Source organism: Silene latifolia, chromosome Y, assembly GCF_048544455.1.
Source record: "Silene latifolia isolate original U9 population chromosome Y, ASM4854445v1, whole genome shotgun sequence".
In the NCBI taxonomy this organism is placed as follows: Eukaryota; Viridiplantae; Streptophyta; class Magnoliopsida; order Caryophyllales; family Caryophyllaceae; genus Silene; species Silene latifolia.
This window is the reverse complement of record NC_133538.1, coordinates 122,048,350-122,074,773: the sequence shown is the minus strand read 5'-3', so window position 1 is coordinate 122,074,773 and position 26,424 is coordinate 122,048,350. Positions and strand designations below refer to the sequence as shown.

The 26,424-nt window shown below is 41.3% G+C and overlaps 2 non-coding genes across 2 annotated transcripts; both read right to left on the bottom strand.

Annotated features, from left to right (window-relative positions):
* Positions 1-294: 294 nt before the first annotated feature.
* LOC141635921 (small nucleolar RNA R71) lies at positions 295-401 on the bottom strand. The gene has a single exon (XR_012540574.1). It is a non-coding gene; the product is annotated as a small nucleolar RNA R71 (small nucleolar RNA).
* A 25,669-nt stretch (positions 402-26,070) lies between these two features.
* LOC141636637 (small nucleolar RNA R71) lies at positions 26,071-26,177 on the bottom strand. The gene has a single exon (XR_012541240.1). It is a non-coding gene; the product is annotated as a small nucleolar RNA R71 (small nucleolar RNA).
* Between the last annotated feature and the right edge of the window lie 247 nt (positions 26,178-26,424).

The following is a 26,424-nucleotide window of genomic DNA, read 5'->3' as shown; positions in this document are numbered from 1 at the left end:
AAATTCGAACCGAAGCCCTCCTATATCAACTTAGTTGAAAGGAACCAGTTCGGGGGAGCTGCAAATGAAGATGCAGCCAAGCATATGGAGATATTTATCGATTATTGCTGCTCTATACCCCCGCCTACTAGTGTGACCCAGGACAAGATAAAGGAGACTTTGTTTATATTTTCACTCCGTGATGCTGCAAGGGAGTGGTACAGAGATATAGATCGAGCTGCTCATGGGATCACCGACTGGAATTCCTTGGCCTTGGCATTCTACAAGAAATACTTTTCTGCCTCGAAGACGAATGCCATTAGAGCTCAGATCACGAGCTTTAAACAGGGACCTGATGAGAACTTCCATGAAGCATAGGTCCGTTTCAAGAAGCTGGTGCGAACTATTCCGCACCATGGGTTCGAAAAGTGAAGTTTTTGCAATCAGTTCTATAACGGGCTGTATGACGATCAGAGGGCTATTTTGGATGTCATGACCAATGGCCGATTTATCGAGAATATGGGAGAGACTAAGGGGTGGAAGATCATTGATGACTTAGCCACCCATAAAGCTGAATATGGGAATTCGAGAGGCAATCGAGGAGGAGGAGGCCGAATCCCCTTCGTAGCCGCATTAGAGGCTCTCACGGCGAGGTTTGACAAATACGAGTTGGGAGGAGCTTCAAAAGGAGGGATGTATTATGTGAATGCTGTTTCAGATGGTCCTTTCGTCTGTAGAAGATGTGGAGCTGAGGGACATGTCTCAGAAAATTGTCCTAGTCCCTTCGAGTCTTGTGATGCCTTTCAACATTACAGGCAGACAAACACGTACTATGAGCCGAATGTCCATCCTAATTTGAGGTGGAGTAGCCAGAATGTCCTGAATCCGACTCAACCTCCACAGCAGCAGCAGCAGCAAGCTTATGTGCCCCCTCACAAGCAACAACCATATAAAAAACCTCCCTATGTGCCGCAGCAGCAACAATCCCAAAATTCTGAGTTTGCTGAATTGAAGAATATGTTGCAAAAGGAGTCCCAAGGTAGAGAGGCCGGGATGAAACTACTAGAGAGCCAAATTGGCCAATTGGCTAGCAAGAATACCACTCGAGCTCCGGGACACTTACCGACTCAAACTGACCAAAAGGAGACCGTTAATGCCATCACTTTGAGGAGCGGGTCCACCCTGGAGGGGCCTACTATGGTCGAGGACAATGCTGAAAAAGATGGGGCAAAACCGAGTCAAAACAAAGCTGGAACGAACAAAGGAAAGAAAAAGGCGTCTACCAGGTATATCAGTCGATCGACTAATATACCCGGTCGATCGACTGAAGCGCGCAAAGAAACAGCTTCTGGAACTGTAGAACTCAGTCGATCGACTGAGCAATATGGTCGATCGACTGAGGACGCTGCTGATAGTGAGCCTTTTCGTCCTCCAATGCCCGACAACTTGAGGGATCATTTGTTTCGGGTACGATGCAGTCCGAAAATATTAAGGCAAGACCCAAGTCTGATGGGTCGATCCGGTTCAAGTACGATCCAATGTCGGTCAATGGCTCACATTTGAGACGGTCTGAAGAGGGCTCAAGCTTCAACAAGGAGAAGGTGGTGGACTTCCAGCCTAAGTCCACGGATGCCGGCATGCGAGATTTAGAGGAGAGGGCTAAGTTACTTCTTACAGCCCCATATCCAGAGCGACTAGTGCCAACGAAGGAACAGGTATCTTTCAACAAATTTGAAAAAGTTATTCGTAGCTTGAATGTACAAGTTCCTTTTCTCGAGTTAGTAAACCAAGTGCCTGCTTATACTAAATTTATGAAACAACTTTTATCTAAAAAGCGGTCACTTGAAACTGTGCATACTGTCGCACTTACTAAAGAGTCATGTTCTTATCTAACCCACACTGCACCCCACAAACTAGAAGACCCAGGTAGCTTCTCCGTTCCTTGTAGCATTGGTACCTTTTCTATTGAGAAGGCATTATGTGATTTAGGAGCCATTATAAGTGTAATGCCCTTGAGTCTTGCTAGAAAGCTCAAATTAACTAGGTTCACAGTGACCGACATGACAGTACAGATGGCTGACCGATCTGCGGTCCAGCCTATAGGAGTCTTAGAAGACATTCCCGTGCAAATAGGAAAGTTCTTCTTCCCTGTCGACTTCGTTGTACTTGATATGCCTGAGGATGCCCATATTCCTATCATATTGGGTAGACCATTTCTGCACACTGCTGGTGCAGTCATAAATGTAGGTTCGGGAACCTTGACCTTCAAAGTAGGGAAGCATTCCATTGGTTTTCCCCAACCTGCTAAGAAGAAAGACCCCATGTGGCCTGTGACTTGCAATACAGTTTCTGAAAAGAAATCCAACTTTGTGCTTTCTGACATGCCTATCTCTACTCCTATTTCTGTTGTGACACCTCCGCCCCAGATTGGGAGCAAATTGGAGGAAGATTTGTCTGTTTCTGATATTGCAGGAGCTGGTTTGGGGAAGGAAGAACTGCAAGTTACTCCAGCTGCGAAGGAGCCAATCATTTCACGAGGCGGTCTTGGTTGCCTCAGCTATGGCACTGATGAGGAAATTGATGACGAGCCGGTCAAAGTGAGAGAGTCCGATTTGGATTCTGACGAGTCCGAAGAGGTCATCGAGTGGGGAGACATGGAAGCTGTTGACCCGTTTAGTCCTACGGACGTGGAAGCTAAGAAGGGTGCAGCTGATAAGATGAGCACCGTTGAGGGTACCTCATATAGCCAGAAGCCGACCAAGTGGGCCATACCGTGGCCGTTCTTGATCAACTATTAGTTGACCACATGCCTTACAAACATTTTATTGTTTTTTAAACTCTTTTTATTGCTTTTGTGTGCGCGAGACTTCGCATTTATTTTTGTTGCTTAGGATTTTTAAGTGCTTTAGACTTTACTTTGGGTTTTGCGCAATTTTGGGTGCGTATTATTGTGCATTTACAGGTTTTTAGACCTCATTAGCTCAAGTAATTGAGCGAATACGAAGAAATCAGAAGTTATAGCAGTATTTTCAGTCGATCGACTGGTCTGCAGTTTCCAGGAGCTACTGTTCCCTTCACCTTGGTCGATCGACTGAGTGATGTGGTCGATCGACCGCCCTGCACTGCTGTACTTGTTCACGACCTCTCCCCTGCCGTGTTTGGTCGATTTGCCCACCATTATATTCCGTCATTATTTATTTCTTCTATTTTTCTCATTTATGCACATTATACCGCTTCGCTATTGCTTTCTCGGTTATATGCGTGGTATTTATTTGTCTTTCAAGTACTTATTAGTAGCACTGCTGGCTACTGAAACCTCCTAGCTCACGCTGGTTTGGGGAGGTTTCCTTTTTCTGCGCTTAAAGTCTTGTAAGTTCCCGATTTCCACTTCATGTCATATTTCTTTATTTTATCGCAAATTCCCGTTTCTCTTTTCTTCATTACATGATTTTGCAGAATGGGGACATTGTGCGATTTGGTTTGGGGAAGGGTTTTGCGTCGCATATCATTTGCTTGCATTCACGTTTACATTTTGTTTTGCATTGCTTATTTCATTTGTCATATATACAAAATTCCAAAAAAAATTGAAAAAATTCAAAAATTCAAAAAAATGCATGTTTATTTTAGCATATAGGTCGAGTCGGAACGGTAGTATATCAATGATGATATTGCAATTTCACCTGTTTATGCCTAGGCCTTGCTAATTGACATGTTATTAGTAGAATCTTATAAGTGCATATCTACGAGTTTTCGTTAAATTATTTGCTGAGCTTGAGACTTGACTTAGAATTTTGGCAAGCTACATCATATTTCTGAGATTTAGAGCTTATAACTGGTGTCATTCATGACCAGTTTATCTAGGATGTGAGTAGTACTCCTTATGAGACATGTTACACAAATATGCATAAATATGAACTTGATCTGCTTAATACCTGTATGCATTCGGTTTGTGGTTTGTTGACACATGTGGTAGAGGTTTTCCTTTATTCATTTTGCCCATAAGCTCCACACTGCCAAAAACAGCCTTTTTGTCCCATTACTACATCCTACATTTAGCCTGTCCTTTGTCAAGCTAGTAGTCTATGTGTTGGGATTGTTACATAGTTTTTGGTGGCATATGCTCTTTTGAGATATTGATGGGAAGATGAAAAAGGAAGAAAAGAGAAGAACAAGAGAAATGATTCGAAAAAGAAAAAAGAGGTTCTGTACTGTTCAAAGCAGTCGATTGACTGCCAATTCTGGTCGATCGACTGAGGTTCGAAAGAAAAGAGGAAATCAATTCGCATAATTCAAGTCTTTATTTTATAGCGATTTTTGCTCTCATATTGCATTAGTATCTTATGGGGAGTTGGTTGATTACTGTTATATTGAAGATTGTGAGTTTTGTGCTTGCTTTAACACCGTTTCAATTGATTTTGAGCAAGAAGTTGGATGTTGCCATATGGTTCCGTTTGGGTACTAGCTTGATCACCTGTACCTCCACTTTTCCATAAATGTTTTGACTCTTCTTAACCATACCTCACATATCCCATATATACCTCGGCATGTGTCATGGTCATTTGTTGGTTGGAATGCATATGTACGGTCATAGAGATTACTTTCATATTATATTGCAGGCATGTTCTTATTGGTCGTAGTTAGGTGAGAGTCATTACAATATGAATTCTTTCTACCCTCTTATATATTCACCTGTGATTATGTGTGATATGAGCGACCCGTGAGAGTCCAATTTGATAAGTCTCTATAGTTGATTTGTTCGTTAGATTCTTAACGACCTTATAACTCGTTTGCATGATTCGCATTGCTAATTGATTGTTAGTCATTGCATTAAAATGGTTTAGGCTTTACAGTTTGCAATTCGCTCTGAGGTTGAACTCGTTCCATTAGGTCATTAGATTGAGTGTAGTTCTTGCTTGGGGACAAGCAAGGGTTTGGTTTGGGGAAGTTTGATGCGTGTCATTTATATGATGTTTTACACCCTATTTTACACGCATTTCAGATCTCATTTTAGTAGTTTATGCTACTGTTCTCCCTGTTTTCGTCTACTTTCGTGTTTTTGTACATTATTGCAGAAATGTGAAGAATACAATGGAAATTGAGCTAAATCCGTCCCCGAGTATCCTGCATTTTATTTGACGTGAAGAATTCACTTAAGGAACGGGCTTGGTGTGCATTCTAAGGCCCAAAAGACAAATCCACGAGATTATAGAAGCTAACTATCAGCTACTTCAGTCGATCGACCACAACCTTCAGTCGATCGACCAACCCACGGGTTCCAGTAGCTACTGTTCAGCTCAGAGCAGTCGATCGAGCATGTTGCTCAGTCGATCGGCCAAGCCGCTACTCAGACATGAAGATATAGAACGAGTTTTCCAAAGCCCAAAGCGATATTAGGGTTAGGAATTATGTTACGTATACTTTCTATATAACGTAACCTAGTTCAGAGATATAATCATCTAGCTTTTATCAAGTTTTACATTCAGTTTTAGTTTATCAAATAATTAGGGTTCGGGATATTATTTCGCATTGGATTTTCGTTCGTGCTTTCAATCATTCCGTTACAACTCTTCTGCGATTTTGGTATTCTTCTTATTCCAGTTTATTACTTTATTTGCGTTCATAGATATAGAATTGTTAGTTAGTTTCCCGAAACCATAATTATCGTTTTATGCTAGCCCTTTTGTTCCGTTGTTTTAATCATGAATTCAGTAGTTAATTTCGTTAATTTCATTGTTGTTATCATCTCTAGTATGAGTAACTAATTTAATCGTGCTAGGATGTAGGGGAACCATAGATTAGGCGGCGTAGAATTAACATGGCCTGAATCGCGTGTCAGTCGATCGTCTGCCATACCTGGTCGATCGACTAACCACGTGAGGTTTTACCTTCGTTTTAATTGTTTTAATTCTTTATTCGATGAATCGAGTGCACACGACTAGTTGAATGTTTAGGATATGACTGACCCATTAGATCGAGAGATAGGGACAGTTGATTGACCACCAATTAAAATGACTAAACTATGCTGAGATCGAAAGATAGGTAAAGTTTAGATTATTAGTCACTTTTCAGGACGAGAGTCAGTATTAGTGATATTAAGGACTTATAGCGAGATCGAAAGATGCTATCTGTTGAGAGTGGACCGAGAGGACCTCTTGTTTTCCCGCCTCATGTGTTAGATTTAGACCGACTTAGTTTGCTGCCGCCGAAACTATAGTGAACCGACTATCCTAGTACCCTTCTTTATATTTGATTTAATATATTCCTTAGTTTATTATCTTTTACTGCCTTTAGCTCTAGACCAAATCAAATCAACCCCCACATTCATTACCTTAGACTAAATTAGACAATTATTAATTACATTTGCCTCCCCGTGGTTCGACCCTGTTACCACTAGCTTCTGTTAGTTTTAATAGGTTTTATAAATCTTATTTTTGGTACTCATAACGACGGGTATCAACATGCTTAGCTACTTTGTCAAGGTGTATTCTAAAATGGATCCCGCCAAATACCTCTTTAAGAAACCCGTTCTCAATGGACATTTGGCAAGGTGGACCTTAATGCTCTCAGAGTTCGATCTCAAATACGTACCTCTGAAGGTTATAAAAGGACATGCCGTTGCCGAGTTTTTCACAGATAATCCTATCAACGACACCCAAGCAGTAGACATGTGGTCATTTCCAGACGAGGACATACTACAAACCAGTGTAAACTCTTGGGATCTTTATTTTGATGGAGCATCAAATTTAAGTGGATTTGGAATAGGAGTGTTGCTCATTTCTCCTGAAGGCGAGCATACACCACTTTCTGTCAAACTCGACTTTGAGGTGACAAATAACGCAACAGAATATGAAGCTTACCTCATTGGTCTACAAGCAGCAGCAAGTTTAGGTATCAAGAATCTTCGAGTTCACGGAGACTCATCCTTGATTATTAACCAAATTACGGGATCTTGGAAAATTCGAAGTGAAAGTCTAGCAACCTATCAGGCTAGGATAGATCAAGTTGCCCAATTCTTCGATCAGGTCACTTATCTACACCTGCCTCATGAAGAGAATCAATTTGAAGACGCTCTTGTAAAACTTGCATCTTTGACTAACATGCCAAACAACATGGTAGAAATGCCTTTATGCATTGAACGGCAGTCAGAACCGGCCTACGTAAACTTCCTCGCAGATGAAGAAGAAAGTCCAGGGGAACCTTGGTTTCAAGCCATTCTAAACTTCAAACTCAATGGTACATACCCACCAGACATGGATAAAAGGGGACAACGCGCCATACACTTATTAGCCTCTCAATACCTCCTCATGCAAGGAGCATTGTACAAAATAACACCTCTTGGTGTAGTTTTGCGTTGCCTTGATCATTCACGGGCACAAAAAGTAATGGAAGAAGTTCACGATGGAGAATGTGGTCCTCAGATGAGTGGACCCATAATGGCAAAGAAAATTACGCGTCTAGGATATTACTGGACCACAATGGAGTCATATTTTATTAAATACGTCAGACATTGCCATAATTGCCAAGTCTTCGGGAATGTGCAACACGTGCCTCCCGCAATGCTTTACACTACGACATCTCCTTGGCCGTTTTCTGCTTGGGGAATCGACATCATTGGAAGGATCACTCCAGCCGGAATAGGAGGTCACTGTTTCATTTTAGTAGCTATCGACTATTTTACCAAATGGGTCGAAGCAGCATCCTACACTGCTCTGACAGCTAAACATGTGGCAAAGTTCATACAAACCAGTATCATCTGTCGATATGGTTGCCCACATGAGATCATCAGTGATAATGGGTCACATTTCCAAGCCGAAGCTACACAATTGCTAGCCAAATACAAAATCAAACACCACCATTCCTTGCCTTATAGACCTCAAACTAATGGCGCGGTGGAGGCAGCTAACAAAAATGTCGTCGAGATTGGCCTAGCAAAATACCTTTTGTGTTATAGGGTTATTGCACATCAGTTAGGACGCCCACTGGGGCAACTCCTTTCTTTCTCACTTATGGCATGGAAGCTGTAAAACCAGTTTAACTACAAATTCCGTCCCTACGCATTTTGCTCGAAAGTCAAATTCCAGAAGCTGAATGTAATAGAGAGAGATATGAGGAACTCATCCTCTTAGATGAACGAAGATTGCGGGCATTACATAATGTGTAAACATATCAGGCACGTATCAAACGAGCCTTTACTAAATGGGTTAAGCCCAGGAACATCAAAGAAGGAGACTTGGTGCTCAAATCAATAAGAGCTCTCCTACCTGTCGATCCACGTGAAAAGTTTAAACCTAACTGGGCCGGACCTTTCCTAGTCAAGTTCATATTCTCGGGGGGTGCGGTTAAGATTCCAGACCTAGATGGGAATAAATTTGTTAATCCGACCAAGCTTGACAAACCGAAATGATATTACCCTAGTATAGGAAAGAAAACGCGCCCCGCGTAACATCCACGTGCCGCTCGTGCGACACGAAATAAAAATGGCCCTTGGCCCGCTAAAAGAAAGCTTATGTCACTATGCTCTTGCACTTCGACATTTCAACATCCTCATATCATCAAATAAATTGAACTTTATTTTAAGAGTAAGTAAAGCTCGTGCTTATTTTCTAAGTTCATTACAAGCTCTTGCTTCGAACAATTATTCTTTTGCATTTATTCGAACTACGCACATGGTTTGATTTTATTTTTAATGAATACGTAGGCAATCCTTCACAGGATACAACCCATTATTTTAAAATGTAAATAAAAAAGACATTTGCATTTGCATTTGAAATTCGACAAGAATAATAAAAGAAAATCATAACAGTTTCTTAACTAATCAATCTTTTATTCATTTGTTCCATAAATAATAATAATACGCCAAATACATATAAAAATAAAATGCTGAAATAAAAGCTAGGCTAGGATTCTAAAAACCCCGCTGTTATTACAACTTAAATAATAATAAATAATATTACGACTAAGGCTATTCTTCCATTTTTCCCTTTGCCTTTCTCACCCTTATCATACTTCTTGTCTCGACCATGAGCCGGGCGCTCTTGTGCTATCTCCGACCTAATCACCAAAGGTCTCTCTCGCGGTCTGGCCTTACCATTTCGATAAATCACCATCTATACGACAGAAGCAGTTCTCGGTTTCTTCGACGGACGAGCAACTAAGAATACGACTTCTTCTTCCTCTTCAGTATAATACTTTTAACTCTCCTTTGCTACTTCGCGGATCTTGTAATCCACAGGCTCATGTTTCCTCAACTTCTCACGCTCTTCCGGAGTACCAGCCTTTCTGCATTGCAAGTATGAGTCAGATACCCATAAGGAGCCAATAGGAACTGGTATGAACCACATGTTCCCATGAGCCCACTTAATTGCCCACTCTCGATGAGACTCTATGGTGTGTGCCAATGCACTTTGCGGAACGGTGTCAAGCTTCGGGATCTTCTGCCTAAGGCCTACTTGCCTCATCAATCTCTCCGGAAAAATGCAAATCATGAATTCCAAGCCAGGGATGCGAACTGACCGAGTCGGGTCCAAAGATGAGACTCTAGTGACTGACCTGAGATGCCACCTTGGCACAATCCACCGGATAAGGGGACCTCCTTCACTCATCAGCTTATTCTCCCAATAGTTGCAAACCCGAGTGAAGTCCACCATATAGAGTCTAGTTCTCATTGCAATTGATCGAGCATGGTTTCCTGGCACATTAATTGGAGGCTTGATCAACCGCAGCTATTCTATCAGCCAAACCTGCAAAAGAAGACGGGAATTAATGCCCATATTTTAACCAAAAAAGAGAAAAAAAAAACGGTTGACATAGAAAAAAAGAGAGTAGGTTCTTACCTGCAGAATGACGGGACTTTCGAAATAAGGAAGCTCGCGGCTGGCCTTTCTGTTATCCAAACCAAGAATGGTCTCCCGTAATCAAAGGTATGCTGGGCTCTTGTGCAGCTCCATTTGCTCCACTAGGGTCAGAAAACGAGGGTCACCTCTCATCTCCTTGTCAACATGCCCTTGAAGGACATAGCAATGGAGTAGACAAAACCCGAAGGCCCTGCGCCTCGCAACATAAGAAATAGTAGGGTCCTCCCTATTTATAAATCGATCAATAAAGTCAAACATACAGACTCCTTTCGAGGTCACAAGACGGTCCACCTCAGCCTTGGTCAATCCGAGCAAGTCTCTAAATTTACTTTTATTTCCTTAAGAGCTAAGGGGTATAGCGGGTGCATTTTCAAGGTCCTATCCTCCAATAGCAGCTATTTCTTCAGGGAAAGGACAACTATCGCCTCCGGGAAGGGCAAACACATGAAAATTTGGGTCCCAATACTCAAGACAAGCATCCAAGAAAGGCTTCACAACTTTCACTAATTTGAGACTTAAGATCGATCCCAAATTAAAAGCACCCATGTCGTGTTTCTCAACATTCGTGAACTCATTTATCCACTCCTTGAGGCGGTTTTCAAAAGCATCCATAATTTTGAAATTTTTAGAAGATATGAGAGCTTTTATGTGATACACGGAATAAAGAAGAAGGAATTGTGTGAATAAAAGCTTCCCCGAAGTCTCTATTTATACTACTCGCTATTTCTTAATTTCTATCGAGGTCTGACTAGCTGGGGAAATGACGCTTATACATTTCTTTTTAAGTTTTTTTAGGGGGTAGTCCTTCCTACCGTCCGGTCATTTTGCTTATTTCGGGGCATTTTTTTGCGCATTTTTCTATGCATTCTTAGACATTTTGTCATTTTTGCTCATTTTCGGGCACCTTTTTTTCACTTTTCTCATTTTGCGCCAATTTAAGCCACCCATATGTTATGTGTTTTACGTGTAAATTCTATGTAAATTTTGGCAGCATGACGGCACAAACCGTCACTTACCAAACTTGTTTTTTAAGCTAACCTGCAGGAACAGCAAACACCCAACATCAAAGGCACTCAGGCCACCATATATACAACCAAAATGCGATATATACATCAAACTGGGGGCTCTCGCCCAAAACAGGTCCGAAAAATCCGAAGTAAGGTACAAAATGTACAAATTGTATACAAGACAACAACAAAAAAGGAAAAGCAGCTAGTCCTGGTCGCCCCTCAACTCAGCTACGGTCGCCTCAAGAGCAGCGATCTCAAGTGTTTTAATACCTCCAACGCCCTCAACAGACGAGCTTTCTCCTCCCAGGACTGTGCCAGCTCGCGCTCCAGGTCATGCTCTCTCTGCAAGTGATAAAGAAATGCCTCATTTCAATCATTTCACTAAAACGCAAGGAGTTGCGATAAAATTCAAAAATAAAATAAGTAAGAGAATAAGAGGTTCATACCTGTCGTCCCCGGCCACCAACAAATGCCTCGATGGCTGTGGCTCACAGCCGGTTGGCCATCCTCTACAGCGCCACGTACTGAGACGGTGCCACCTACATTTGAATAACAAAAAGGTTAAAAAAAAGGAGAAAAAGGAACAAACGCATTCTTATGCAATAAAAAACAATAAAGACAGACAAAGCTGGGGGCTTACCCTCCTCACTTGGTGCTGCCACTCCTCCAAACCAGCGTCTGTCACCTTCTCGCCGAAGTCGCGGATCTCCAAGATCGTCGTTATCCCCGCCGCGTCGGTGTTCTCAAGTGTCTCTGGGTAAGCTGGGGGCTCGACGACTGCCATCTCGATCTCCTACGAGGTTCAAATAAGCTCTTATTTGACGATCATTCGTCATTTGTCAAAATAGTTCGAAAACAGAAAATTAAAATACTTACCACGATTTGCCAGAAGGCCAACCTCCGGAAAACGAACTTAGAGTACTCCTTACTAGGAAGGAGAAGGGCGTCACCGCTCGCGTCCACCAAGTCAGCCTCTCTCTCGACGTCAGAAGGCTCCCTAAACATCGTCCGTGGAGGATCGATGGGAACCGTGAATGTGTCACGAGAGCACTGCCGAGTAAAACGCTCGCCCAGGTACCACACAAGTCCCATGGGCGTCCTCAGCAACAACTGACTCGAGCTCCTAGGATTAAGGCTCTCAGCCACGAAAGCCAGAGCGTCAGGGTTGTCCTCCCAAGGCCTGGGCACCCACTAAAATAAGGAAACGAGGGGTCATTCCTATGATCGGCTCTAAGCGGAAATAGGGGGTCATTCCTATGATCACTTCTAAATAAAAGACATAAATAAAGAAAAGTAATCAAATAAGGATCAAGGGTACTTACGTCCTCCAACTCCAGGGCATTCACACCCCTCCGACAGACATCGTAAGAAGAGCGCTGGCTCTTCCTACGGCACACTACCCAGTCTCTCACGACAGGGTACGCCCTCGGCTCAGGCTCCTTCCTCTTGTGCGCGAAGCTGGGAAAGTAGGAGTACACCCACGCCTGCAGACAAGACAATCATGTTTTTTTCTATGGTGATGATCTTTCATAATTCAGTAGAAACAAAGAAAGAAATAATAATGATCTTTCATAAATGCAAAGGAAAGGTTCATACCTCCAACAAGAGTCCAGGACCGACAGTGGCAGGAGAAGTCCCCTTCTCCATCAGCTCAGGATGTACCATGGCCCTCACATAGCGAACGAGGACTGCAAAGGCAGGTGTAACCCAGTCCCAGTGACCTAGGCTACTAAAGTCACACAGAAAAGGAAGAAGCTTCATCGACAGCCTCTCCTCCTTGTCTCCAAGGTAAATCGAAGACAAGAACCACAACAGCCACAAGCGGGCCCTCTGCTCCGCAGTACAAAGAGGAGGAGCCACCTTCCTCCTGTCCATCGTCACCGTCGCCGGGGTCCTACCCGCAAAGTAGTCCCTCACGTATGACCTCGGGACCAACCCAGGAACGCTGGTAGCACCCTCTGACAGGTTCCAGCCGATCAACCTCCTCGCCTCAGCTGAGTCAACTCTCATGGCCGTCAACGGCCACACCAAAGCCTCCTTTACACACGGCAGACCCGAGATCATGCCGTAGTCCTCCAAAGTGACCCCGACCTCTCCAAAAGGCAAATGGAAAGTCAAGGTCGTGTCCCAGTAAAGATCAAGGAAAGCTCCAATCAGGCTAAGGTTTGCCCGAATCTTCCTTTCCCTGATCGTTCTCCAAGCTCCCACCAGAGCCCCGAAGGCTCCCAACTCGACGATGGCCTTCTCCTCCTCTGACAGTCTCTCGAAGGCGTCTATCATCGTCGAGTAACCGGAAAAATACCTCATGTTCCCGACCTCCTGTATCAATTCGAAACAATGCTATCTTTAGCACGAGACAAATGAGAAATGAAACGGCAAACAAATAGAAAAGGGAAATGATAAGATCGAGACTTACCAGACTCATCGCCGTCGTGTAAGACTGGTGGCTCTCTGCCACCCAAATGAGATGTCTACCATCCCAATTCTCGACCCACTCGGGTGCACCCACTAGCTGGCGACCACCACGTCCCACGTTGGCCCACCTCGGGACCTCCTCAGCCTCCTCCTCGACCACCTCCTCTCTCTCTCCCCTTATAAGAGCAAGAGAAGGGTCGAAGTATACATCCATGGGAGCCCTCCCCGATGTAGAAGGAATTTCACCTGCAAAATTAAAGTTAATCAGGCCGCGTTAAGCCACGACAAGCCTCGGTGAGGTCGTTTCAAGCATTTTCAAGCCCTAAAAGTGGCCTTTTCTCGCCATCTTTGGCCATTTCTTTCGAAACCCGGCCACTCATGTGGAATAGTGGTCAAGTCAAGTCTAAGTTCAAGCCAATTCATGAGTTTGAGTCGAAGTTACGGCAGCATTTCGCTATAATAGTGATTATGCCCTAGAAAAGTGTCCATAAAGTCATCACAAATCAAAAATCCGACATGATAGCAAGTTTACCCGTTATACAAGGGTTCCAAAACAACAAATTTCATCAAAAATGGACAATCCTAAGGGCATTTCCGAAGCAATTTTCGAAACAGCTGAGAAACCGTCTCAATTTCACTCAAATGTTCAATACTTGACGAAAATTCAAAAAGAATACACGGTTATGTTCCTAACATTGCCAATTATCCATTTATAATATCAATTTTATCAAACAAATCCATTAGAGGCAAAACCCCCAAATTTTTGACATAAAGGGAGGGGAAACCCTAATTTTTGCGGCCCTAATTCGATCAAAAACAAGAATTAAAGGCAAGAATGTGATGCATACCTTGATTAGTCATGATTAATGGCACATATTGGTCAAGTTTTGATGGATTTTACTTGGAATTTGAGTGATTTTTGAAGGAAATTATGTTTTGTAAATTATCAATAAAACACGGTTTTAATCGCGTTTTACTCAGACAGGGACAAGCCCAGGAAAAAATGCAGCGCCTGCTGCGCCCTTTCCAAGAGTCGCATCTCCTGCTGCGCGTGTTCCCCAGCGTCCTTCTAGCTCAATTTTCGAAAATTCGTTATAAGTTCGTTATTTGTGGGCCCAAGTCTTGTGCGCCTCTTCTCCAACGCCTTATATCTTGTATTTGGTTTGTTGGGCATTTATTTTCGTCCGGACCCGTATTTTTTTCTAAGCGGACTGCAAAACCGTCATGAAGTTTTATCTCCCAGCAAGGATCTTTCATCAGGATTTCGCTTGCAACAACGGGCAGATTTCCAGCAGTGCTTAGGATGCGCCACTATCTGTCAAGCCTCTTTATTTTCTTTGACGGTGTTCTAAGAAACACCTTTATCGATGCTTTATTATTCAGCAAGAATTCATGACAGCCAATTGCACTTCTCGATAGATGGAGTTTGTTTAGAAGCATATACAAGCAGATTTCCCAAGAAACGATTCAATCCAGACAGAATCATCAACATATTCCCCAACAAGAGTTCGCTTGAGACCGACGCAAGCAAATTCCCCCAGCAGTTTCTACCGATGTCCTGCTGCCCTCAATTTTATTTGTTCTTATACCAACCTTCTCCTAGGTTCCCAAACTACCCAGGTTCATGAACCTAGCCTCTACCTATAGGATTATAATCCTTTAGGATCGCCTTTTCTCAGGGTTCATACACCCAAACCTTGGTTACCCTTAGGCCGCCTTCTCTCCGATGTTCTCCTTATGGGTCCCACACCCTAGCACAATCCTTATATATCTTTTAGGTCTTACTCTTAGCTCCTACGCACCTCTGGAAGGATCTCGAGAAAAAAGTCTCGGGTATGATTTATTCTTACGGCTGGCGAGCCTCCTTACATAGTCTAATGGACTTTAAACGACCCTCCCCGATAGTCAACAGACTCTAAAATGTTCTCGATGACAGGTTCTTGGTTCAGACCCCTTGAACCGCCTCGCGTCACAAGAGTCGTCAGGTTATAGTCTTCGATTGACCTGATGGCTATACTTTGACTTTTGCCGTGTCCAAGCCTCAGTCAAAGTGGGGGCTCTGTAGATACCTCATTTCTACACCTTCCGCCAACCACCCAGTGACGATTGGGCCGCATGTTTGGTACGTGGAACGATTTATAACAATCCGTAAGTTTATTGTCAAGTTATAGCTCAAATACTTGTGTCTACCCCTTGGTCGTCATCTACGCGCCAATACGGTCGTTTTGACAGTAATTAGAGTTCATTTGGAGTCCGGGTCAAAAAACCGCTTCATTTTCTATGAAACCGTTTAAAATGCCGAGTCGAAATGCTCTAGAATATTCCGGATATTTATTCCATAATTTATTTTTTATCTTTTGGTAAAATATATCTCATATATCTTATTTTTAAGGAATAAGGAAGTATAGATCTACCGCAATTCCATAATAGAAACGCGGAAATCTTTCTTCCGCATGAGGAAACCTCTGGGGAAATGACGCAGGAGATGTTGCGCCTCTTGGAAGGATCGCAGCAGCTGCTGCGCCCTTTCTCCAGCTCGTTTCAGCCTGTTTTCAGATTTTTTCCGTGATTTCTTTCCAACGTTTGAGTCATTCCATAACTCTTCACATATTTTAGTATAAATAGAGACCTTCGGTCTCCATATTTTTCACGCAAGTGTCCGCCCTTCTCTTCTCCCTTTGCATTCTAAGACCGTGCTCTAAGCTTTTGATGCCTACGTGCTTGATCAATCGACCACGTAAGCTCGGAACATTCTGAGTTCCCGTCACGTTGCATGACCGACCAATTTGACCACTACACATCAATCAACTTAATCTAAATCCTCTAACGAGGGAACTTTCTACATACATTCGAGTCGAGCAATCACTAAACGTTAACTTAGTTAATCTCGTTTCGTCAAACATGTAAGTCTGAGGGTGTAAATCCCATCTTTTTTTTATTGTATTCTATTTGTACTCATTATTGTAAGATTTACGTCAAAAATATGTTTAAAGCCGACTTCTAAAAACCCTTTTATCAACCCGTTTTTTTACGGATCAGCAGCAACCAGATGTCGAGAAGAAACGCAGCAGCTGCTGCGCCTCTTCAAAGGGTCGCAACATCTGTTGCGCCTCTTCCAGAGGTCATCGCTGCTTCTGCTCTTCTTCTTCTTCCTCGGTTTTTCTGTTGTTTTCGTTTCTTTTCTTTTACTTTCTTATTTTATTTCTTTTATTTGTACATAAAATAAATTTTAATGTATTCCTTTTAATTATCGCGTTTTGTTTACGACTTAAATCTTTTATAATCAATATTTGCAGGTTTTCGTCACTAAATCAAACCCGGATTTTAGAAGCTCGATTTGCCCATATCATGTTTCTGGAATTCATCCTTTGTACATAATGAATGATCATAGATCCAAATTAGACTCTCTAATTAAAAATAAAATATCTCATAATATGTTCATTTAGTGATCTATGTAACATGCATGCAAATATGAAAGCATAAAAATAAAGATTAAGGAAAAATAATTTCCTTACATTGATTTTTATGGTAAAAATGGGCACAAACTAGATCGCCTATCTAGTTTGTTCTTGAGCTAAAAATAAATGGATGATCTTCCTTGAAAAACCTTCAAAAAGAAAGTCTCCTTCAAGTTGCACCCAAGAACAACACCCAAAATAATCTTACAAGTATTAACTAGATACTTGTAAAATTTACCCTTAATAATATGTAAATAATACTAACAATTTTAATAATTATTTTTAGATTAATAACTACTTAGTAAATTTATGATTTTATTATTTTAGAGAGAGGAAGACCAAGAAAGATATCACATGCAAATGCACAAGTGAAGTAGTGTAAAAATGAACAAAACTTGGTCTATATAGAGGGGCGAAAACCGGTGGGAGAGGGTCGAGTGTAGGAGTGGTCTTGTTTATTTTTTTGTGCAATCTTATATCATATGCACAATGATTATATGATAATTTTATGGAAGAAAAACGAGCAAAGTGAAATGATTGTGATCATCCACTACACTCCATTTACACGGTCCAATGTCCCATTTACGGGTCCATTTTGGTTCTTATATTTGTCGGACAAATACGTGTAAATTTTATTTAAACATCATTTTATGTTTAAATGTTACCCGATTAATTTCGTCTAAGACACTCCGTAAATATGCGTATACCACTACACATATTATTTACGTACTAATATTAATCACATCAATCAATTAGTAAAGTTTTAGTGAATTAACAATTAATTAACTAAAACCCGTCTCCCAAAATTTATTATGTAATTATCGTATAATTAAATAATAACTGCCGTGCCTCGAGTTCGCAACTCGAAATCTCTCTAAAAATAATCGACTAACCTTTTAGTCTATAAATCAAGGGACTAAATAAATTGTATCTCATACAATTAATTAGTTATCAATTGGGGTTCGTTCCTATAGGTGTGAGTGTGTGACCGAAAGGGGTCAGTTGATCACCGTCATCTCACGACAATAACGTCAAACTCTAGTCAGCCAACCGTTATCGATTTACGTTAATCAAATGACGAGGATCAAATAATTAAATATCTGATGATATTCCTTTAATGAGATTTATTATGTAAATTCATTATTGTGGAGGACACTAACTCCAACAATCTCCCACTTGTCCGACACAAGGTGCGCGATACCAATTCTCTTGTCCGTTTTAATCTCCCACTCAATGCAAGGTGTCTTTCAGGTCGCACTTGCACATGAACATATCGCGAGTGGTTTTCTCGATCGGGAGTGTGACTACCTGACCGGAAAAATCACCCACAGATTACTTCCGAGCGTGGCCACGCATTTGTAGTCATTAACTCCTCGAGTGGCCTTGAGATATAGTTAACCAACGTGGGTGGTCAATTCCTGTCTGCCCTATCTATCTTTGCCCAATACAGCTCATCATGACTCAGAATATGTCCTTTTAGCCTCATTTCACGGCACGACCTAGGACAAAAACCAAAGTCACTCGGAAATTGCACTTGCTCAGATAATAGTCTTCAGTCAAAAGAATCGACTCATAGGAACATCTTAGAGATACCTGCCACGATCAGGCGTCTATAATAGAACTTAGGGTCTCTCTAAATGGTCACTGTCCGGCAAAGTGTCACACACTCTGCCTATGTAATCGACTAGTCATCACGTATGACCTCATGGTGTTGAACAACCATCAATCGACTTACAATCTAGTAACTCCGAGACGTCACCTCATTAAGTTACTAGGGACAAAATATAATGTTCATGTTGTTCACTTGAATAGTGTTCAACATTTTCTCCACAACTTATTCAGATAAACAAGGTATTAAAAATTTAGTCACGCTAAGTAAGAGATTCAAAATTGAATGCAAAAACAAAGAAATCGATTATCATATATATAATAAGAGATATACTATCCAATTATTATATTTCCATAATCTAAAGAAAATATGGTACTCATCTCAATCCCACTGCGACGACATGAGCATCATGCTTAGCCTTTGATAAAGGCTTGGTTAAAGGATCAGCAATATTATCATCTGTCTCAACCTTACAAATGTCAATTTCCTTCGTTTTCACATAATCTCTAATTACATGGTATTTCCTTTCAATGTGTCTAGATTTGTTACTAGACTTCGGCTCTTTGGCTTGAAAAATAGCTCCACTGTTATCACAATATAGAGTGATCGGATCTTCGGCAGAATGGACTACTCCTAGTCCTTCCATGAATTGCCTAATCCAAACAGCTTTCTTTGCAGCCTCAGACGTTGTAAGGTACTCAGCCTCCATCTAGCATAAGCACATAGCCGGATTGGGATTTCATATCACCCCGATCGGTTTGGAAAATTGAGTCCGTGTAACCTCTTACACGCAACTCAGTTTCTCCTCCAAACACTAAGAATGAATCTTTAGTCCTTCTCAAGTACTTAAGGATGTTCTTTACGGCTATCCAGCGACTCTCACCAGGCTTGGCTTGATAACGACTTGTCATGCTCAAGGTATACGCAATGTCGGGACGAGAGAAAATCATAGAATACATGATAGACCCAACAGCGGAAGCATAAGGGACGGTCTTCATGTGTTCAATCTCCTTAGGGGTAGAGGGAGATTGTGACTTTCTTAAAGTAATCCCTTGGCCCATAGGTAGAAATCCTCTCTTGGAGTCTTTCATATTGAACCGGTCAAGAACTTTGTCAATATATGCTTCTTGACTCAATGCTAGTATCCTCTTGGACCTATCCTTACAGATCCAGATACCCAAGATTCGTTGTTCCTCTCCCAATTCCTTCATCTGGAAGTGTTTCCCTAGCCACTCCTTAACGGAAGTGAGCGATGGAATATCATTCCCGGTGAGCAATATGTCATCCAGATATAGGACAAGGAATGCAACCTTACTCCCACTAAACTTCATGTATAAACACGGTTCTTTAACACTTCTAATGAAACCGTATTATTTAATAACATGATCAAAGCGATGGTTCCAACTCTGAGATGCTTGCTTAAGGCCATAGATGGACTTCTTGAGCTTACACACCTTCTTAGGGTTAGATATATCCACAAAAACTTCAGGTTGTATCAGGTACACCACTTCTTCTAGAATCCCATTCAAGAAGGCGGTTTTGACATCCATTTGCCAAATCTCATAATCATGAAATGCGGCAACCGCTAAGATTATCCTAATGGACCGAAGCATAGCGACTGGAGCAAAGGTTTCGTCATAGTGTAGACCATGAACTTGGGTTAAACCTTTTGCCACCAATCTAGTTTTGTAAACATCTACATGTTTATCAATGCCAAGCTTAATTTTATATATCCATTTACACTGAAGGGGTCGCACTCCCTCAGGTAAATCCACCAAGTCCCATACTTGGATCTCGTACATGAAATCCATTTCGGACCGCATGGCTTCTAGCCAATGCGAGGAGTCGTGACTAGACATGGCCGATTTGTAGGTAGTGGGTTCATCACTTTCCAAAAGTAACAAAACACCATCCTCTTCAATGTTACCAAGGTAGCGGTCAGGTGGATGAGAAATCCTACTTGACTTTCTAGGAACAATTACCGTTTCAGAGGAAGAGGGAATGCTATCCTCCACGTTTTCCTCTACCTCATTCTCGGTTTGTGGCTCTCGAACTTCGTCAAGTTCAAATTTTCTCCCACTCTGTCTCCTAGAAATATATTCCTTTTCTAGGAAGACAACATCACGAGCCACAAACACTTTGTACTCGTGTTTATTGTAGAAGTAATAGCCACGTGTTTCCCTTGGATATCCTACAAAAAGACATTTGTCAGACCTGGGTGAAAACTTATTATCATATTTGATCTTGATGTACGCATCACAACCCCAAATACGCATGAATGACAAATGAGGGACTTTTCCTGTCCATATCTCATATGGAGTCTTATCGGCCGCTTTAGTCGGGCTTCGATTTTGTGAAAATGTTGCAGACAAGAGAGAAAAACCCCAAAATAAACTAGGAAGCTTAGTTAGACTTATCATAGACCGAACCATGTCTAATAAAGTTCAGTTTCTCCTTTCGGCCACACCATTTAATTGTCGTGTACCAGGAGGAGTCCATTGTGATACTATACCACAATCTTTCAGGTGTGAATCAAATTCAGAATTTAGGTATTCACCACCACGATCGGATCGTAGTGTCTTAATCTTTTTATCCAATTGGTTCTCTACTTCATTTTGAAATTCTTTGAACGTGTCAAAAGCTTCACTTTTATTCTTCATCAAGTAGACATACCCATATCTACTTAAGTCATCAATAAAAGTAATGAAGTAGTGAAAACCTCCTCTAGCGGTGATGGTTAATGGTCCACACACATCCGTATGTATGAGAGCCAAAACCTTACTAGCTCATGTCCCTTTTCCTGCAAAAGGCGCACGAGCCATCTTGCCTAAAAGGAAAGACTCGCATGTACTATAAGATTCGAAATCAAATTATATGAGCACTTTTGATGAAGCAAGTCTCTTAATGCGTCTTTCGTTTATATGACCTAAATGACAATGCCAAAGGTCGGATTCATTTGGATCACCCATTTTGAGTTTTTTTAGTTTCCACATGATAAACGTCATTAACATCATTTAAAACATAAATGCCTCCAATTGAAATGGCCTTGCCATAAACCACATCATTTACTGAAAAAGTACAACTATTGTCCTTAATCATAAAACAAAAGCCTTCCTCGTCTAACGCATAAATGGAGATGATGTTCTTGGTTAAAGTTTGTACAAAATAACACTTATTTAAATACAACTCTAGAACACTAGCTAAAGTGAGCACATAGGTCCCCACGGAAACGGCCGCTACTCTAGCTCCATTGCCCATGCGGAGATCTATATCACATTTTGCTAGTGCTCGCACGTCCCTTAAACCCTGCAAATGATTACAAAGGTGAGAGCCACATCCAGTATCAAGTACCCAAGTGGAAGTGCAAGCATATATAATTAACGTCTATCACATAGAGAGAGGATATCATACCAACAGGCGTCACACACCCTTCCTTGAGATCCTCCGAGTATTTGGGACAACTCCTATAATGTCCCTTCCCATTACAATGGAAACACTCGGCCTCGGAGAGTTTGACACGTTTTGCCTTAGGATTGCCATTCTTAACGGCCTTCCCCTTTCCCTTGTCTTATTTCTTTGACGATTTATTGAATTGGGACTTTTCCTTCCCCTTTCCTTTCTCAACTCCAAGGGATATGTTCTTTAACTTCATGGTTAAAACATCCCCTTTGTCACTCCCACTAGCTTCCATATCCCTCTCTGCTTGGGTGAGGAGTGCATGAATTTCATGATAACTCTTATCCATGACATTCATGTTGTAGTTTACCCTAAAGTGGGCAAACTTGGTGGGAAGTGAGTGGAGGATACGACCCACCACTAGAGTCTTAGGAATCTTACACCCTAGACGCTCTAGGATGTCGACATATTCGACCATTTTTAGCACATAGGCACCAACCTTTTGGCCCCTCTCAAGCTTAGCTTCAAAGAAGTGTGCCGCCGCATCGTATTGACGGACTTTAGGTGTTTTTGAAAACATAGTAATCATACGAGTGAATATCTCGTACGCATTTAAAGAAATGCATGAAAGCTTGAGCTTTGGGTACATCGACTATATCAACACATTCTTGATATCATTCGACATCCTCACATGGTCATCATAGTCGTTCCGCACCGCCGATGTAGCACTTGGACCGGGCTTGATGGGAGGAGCATCGGTTAAGTAAGTGAGCACGTTGTCGGACAACGCGGCGCTTTTGATGTTGGATTCCCATTCAAGAAAGTTACTACCGTCATCTTTTAAGATAAATTTGTCCATGACGGACCTTAGCCATGAATCTTTGCCTAGTGAAGTAGTCGATGAAGTTGAAGAAGTTGCCATTGCGAATTAAAATGCTACAACAAATAAGGAAATATTAACATTCATTGTTATAAAATTACTTGTGAAAACATGTTTAACAAGTTTTAGTTAAACAAAATTGAGCATCGCTTTGGCGAAACATCCCATAATCGTGTAAATTCGGTAAGTAAACGGTTGACTAATTCTACCTCTAGAACTCTTGGTTGACGAATTTCCTTAAATTCATCTACTAGCCCCGGAATACAAGACCATCTTATACCCCGTTGAGTCCAACCAACTTTGGCGCGTGATAACCGTTTACCACCCTACTTACCCGAGGTAAAAAGAGAACACCCCGCTTGGGCGAGCGTGGCTCTAATGAACAAGGGATTCATAGGTGTTACTAATTGGTAAGGCTAATCTCAATTTTAGTTATGTGAGAGATCTTGTCAATTTAGTCGTAAATTCCCTATAAGTGAACTAAGTCGGTGAATGTAAATAACGTGAATTGACAAACGCGAAAATAAAATGCATGTGAATGACGATTTTGGCATGCGCGAAAATAAAAACAAGCAAGCATATGAATAATCCTAGTATTGCCACCTAGTTAATAAAAACTAGACTATTACATATCGGAAACAAACTCCTTGGTCCCTTGCCTCTTCATTCCAAAAGTGGCTTCTTCTTGTGGGATTTGCAACACCTTCCCAAAAAAAAAAAAAAACTCCGTCTCGATGTAATCTATCTTTTGGAAACGCCGGTAAGAATAACTATTAAATTTAAATTATATAGCTATTCCTATTATACATTAATTAATAAAATAAATAAAACTATTAATTAATTACAAACCGACGGTACGAGATCGTATTTAAATTACAAACAAATCGCTATTCCCATCCATTTTGGGTAATAACGATTAAAATAAACTAGGCCATACTAGGTACAACAAATTAAATACTTTAAATAAATGACAATCATTCATTCAACTTAAATAAATATGCTTAAAATGCTGTAAAATGATGCCAAAATCGCCCTATTTATCAATCGTTGGTATCCATCTAGGTTTTATGGATTTAATCGATTTTTAACTTGTAAAAATCAATAATCAACTCTTAAATCTCATTTAAGTCCAAACTAATTGTCCAAACTGTTTTGGACCTCAAAATTAGTCCTCACTAATTTAATGATGAATAATTAGTTATACGTGTCCTAAATATGATATTTTACACCCTATTTCACACGCATTTCAAAGCTCATTTGTGTAGTTTATGCTACTATTTTCCCTATCTCCGTCTACTTTCGTTTTTTTGTGTAATATTGCAGAAATGTGAATAATCCAGTGGAAATCGAGCCGAATCCGCCCCCGAGTACCTAGCATTGCATTTGACATGAGGTATTTTACTCAGGAAGCAAACTTGGTGCGCGTATCGAGGCCTGAAAGACGAATTTACAAAGCTTTTGGAGCCAAATACCTGTTGAAGTGGTCGATAGACTAATGCTTTCAGTCGATCGACCAGAGCACGACTATCAGAAACTCCTGTACAGCACATGTCAGTCGATCGACCGGTCCCAGTGGTCGATCGACCAAACCGTTAATCTGACGCAAGTCAAAAGGACGAGGATTAGAAAGCCCAAGGGAATTAGGTTTTAGGAATAATAAGTTACGTAGATTATCTATATAACGTAACCTGATGTTTTCAGAAGAGATCATCAAGTCATTATCATTGAATTTATTAGGGTTCATCACACAAAGGTTGAACTTTTAATTAGTTTTAGTTAATTCTCCGTCAATAAAGTTTACTTTCCGCAATTTGGTTTTGGTTCTCCTGTTCAATCCTTTACGGTATTTCTTCTGTTCCTTTGTTCAGTTTATTGCTTTAAATTCCTCGGTAGTTAGACTTGCTAGTTTAGATCTTCCCAAAACCAAATTATCGTTTTATATTAGCTATTTGTTTAGTTAATTTAAGTATGAATTCGTTTGCTTTATTAGTTAATTTTATTGCTGTTATTATCACCGTCATGAGTAACTAAATCCTCCGTGCTAAGATGTAGGGAATCTGTAGCGTAGACGGCGTAGAGATTCGTAGACCTGAGTCGCGTCATGGTCGGTCGACTGGCCTTCCTGGTCGATCGACCGGCTCACGTAAGATTAACCCCGTTTTAATTAATTTAATTGCTATGTTTGACGAATCGAGTGCACGCGACTAGTTGAATGCTTAGGAATTGACCGACCTGACAAGATCGAAAGGTAGGGGAGGGAACTAGACTACTTAATTAAGACGACTAAGTTAATAAGATCGAGAGATAAGTTAATTTAGACTTTTAAATCACTTTTCAAGACAAGAGTCAATACTAGTGATATTAGGGACCCGTAGCTAGATCGAAAGATGCTACCTGTTAAGAGTGGACCGATAGGACTTCTTATTTTCCCGTCTTACGTGATTATTTCAGACTTACCTAGGATACTGCCGCCGAAACTATAGTGAACCGACCATCTTGGCACCCTTTTAATACTTGATTCCATCTTATTTCTTTAATTACTCGTTTACTTGCTTTAGTTTAATCTAAATTTAATTGCCTTTAGTTATAGAACTAATCAAATCAACCCCCCTCGAAAAAAAACTGTTACCTTAGAATAGAATTAGACAACTATTAATTGCATCGCCTCTCCGTGGTTCGACCCTGACGGCCACTAGCTATAGTAGTAGTTTGGATTTATAAATTTATCTTTGGTACTCTGCGACGGTATCAAATTTTGGCGCCGTTGCCGGGGAGGCAATTGTTTAAATTTTTAGTTGTTTTTATCTTAGTCTTTTTCTTAGTTTAAGGGACATCTGTTCCTTAAACTATTCTCATATTCTACTTGTAGTTTCCTCTTATGCGCAGGTCACAGGGTGGTGTACTACGACCGTTAGATCCTGAGATCGAAAGGACTTTGCGTGAGTTTAGACGATCATCTAGAGTATTGCCGACAGAGGAAGAGCTGAGTACTCTGTCCAGTTACTACGAGAACGAGCTATTTCAGGAGGATCCACCTTCGTCTCCTATTTCTACTTCTTCAGCTGAGACCGTCACATCTCCAGACATGGCTAAAGAGGCAAGTGTAGCCAGTCACTCCGAGCCGAAAGCTGAGAATCTCTATAAGGGATTTGCATTGCCAGCCGGGACGGAGAGAAAATTCGAAGCAAAACCGTCCTACATCAACTTGGTTGAGAGAAACCACTTTGGGGGAGTTGCAAATGAAGATGCAGCTAAGCATATGGAGATATTAATTGACTATTGGTGTTCCATACCCCCACCAGCAGGTGTGACCCAGGACCAGATCAAAGAGACAATGTTCATATTCTCACTCCGTGATGCTGCTAGGTAGTGGTACCGAGATCTAGATCGAGCTGCCAATGGGATTACTGATTGGAATTCGCTGGCCTTAGCGTTCTATAAGAAATATTTCTATGCCTCGAAGACCAATGCAATTAGGACTCAGATCACAAGCTTTAAACAGGGTCCTGATGAAAACTTTCATGAAGCATGGGTCCGTTTCAAGAAGCTGGTGCGATCTATTCCGCACCATGGGTTCGAACAATGGTCCCTGTGTAATCAGTTCTACAATAGGCTTTATGACGATCAGAGAGCTATCCTGGATGCTGCAGCTAATGGCGGATTCCAGGAAAATGTTGGAGAAACAAAGGGATGGAAAATTATTGAAGATATGGCCATCCATAAAGCTGAGCATGGGAATTCTAGAGGAAATCAGAGAAGATCAGCTGAATCACCTGCTGTAGCTGCAATAGAGGCCCTTACTGCGAGGTTCGACAAGTTCGAT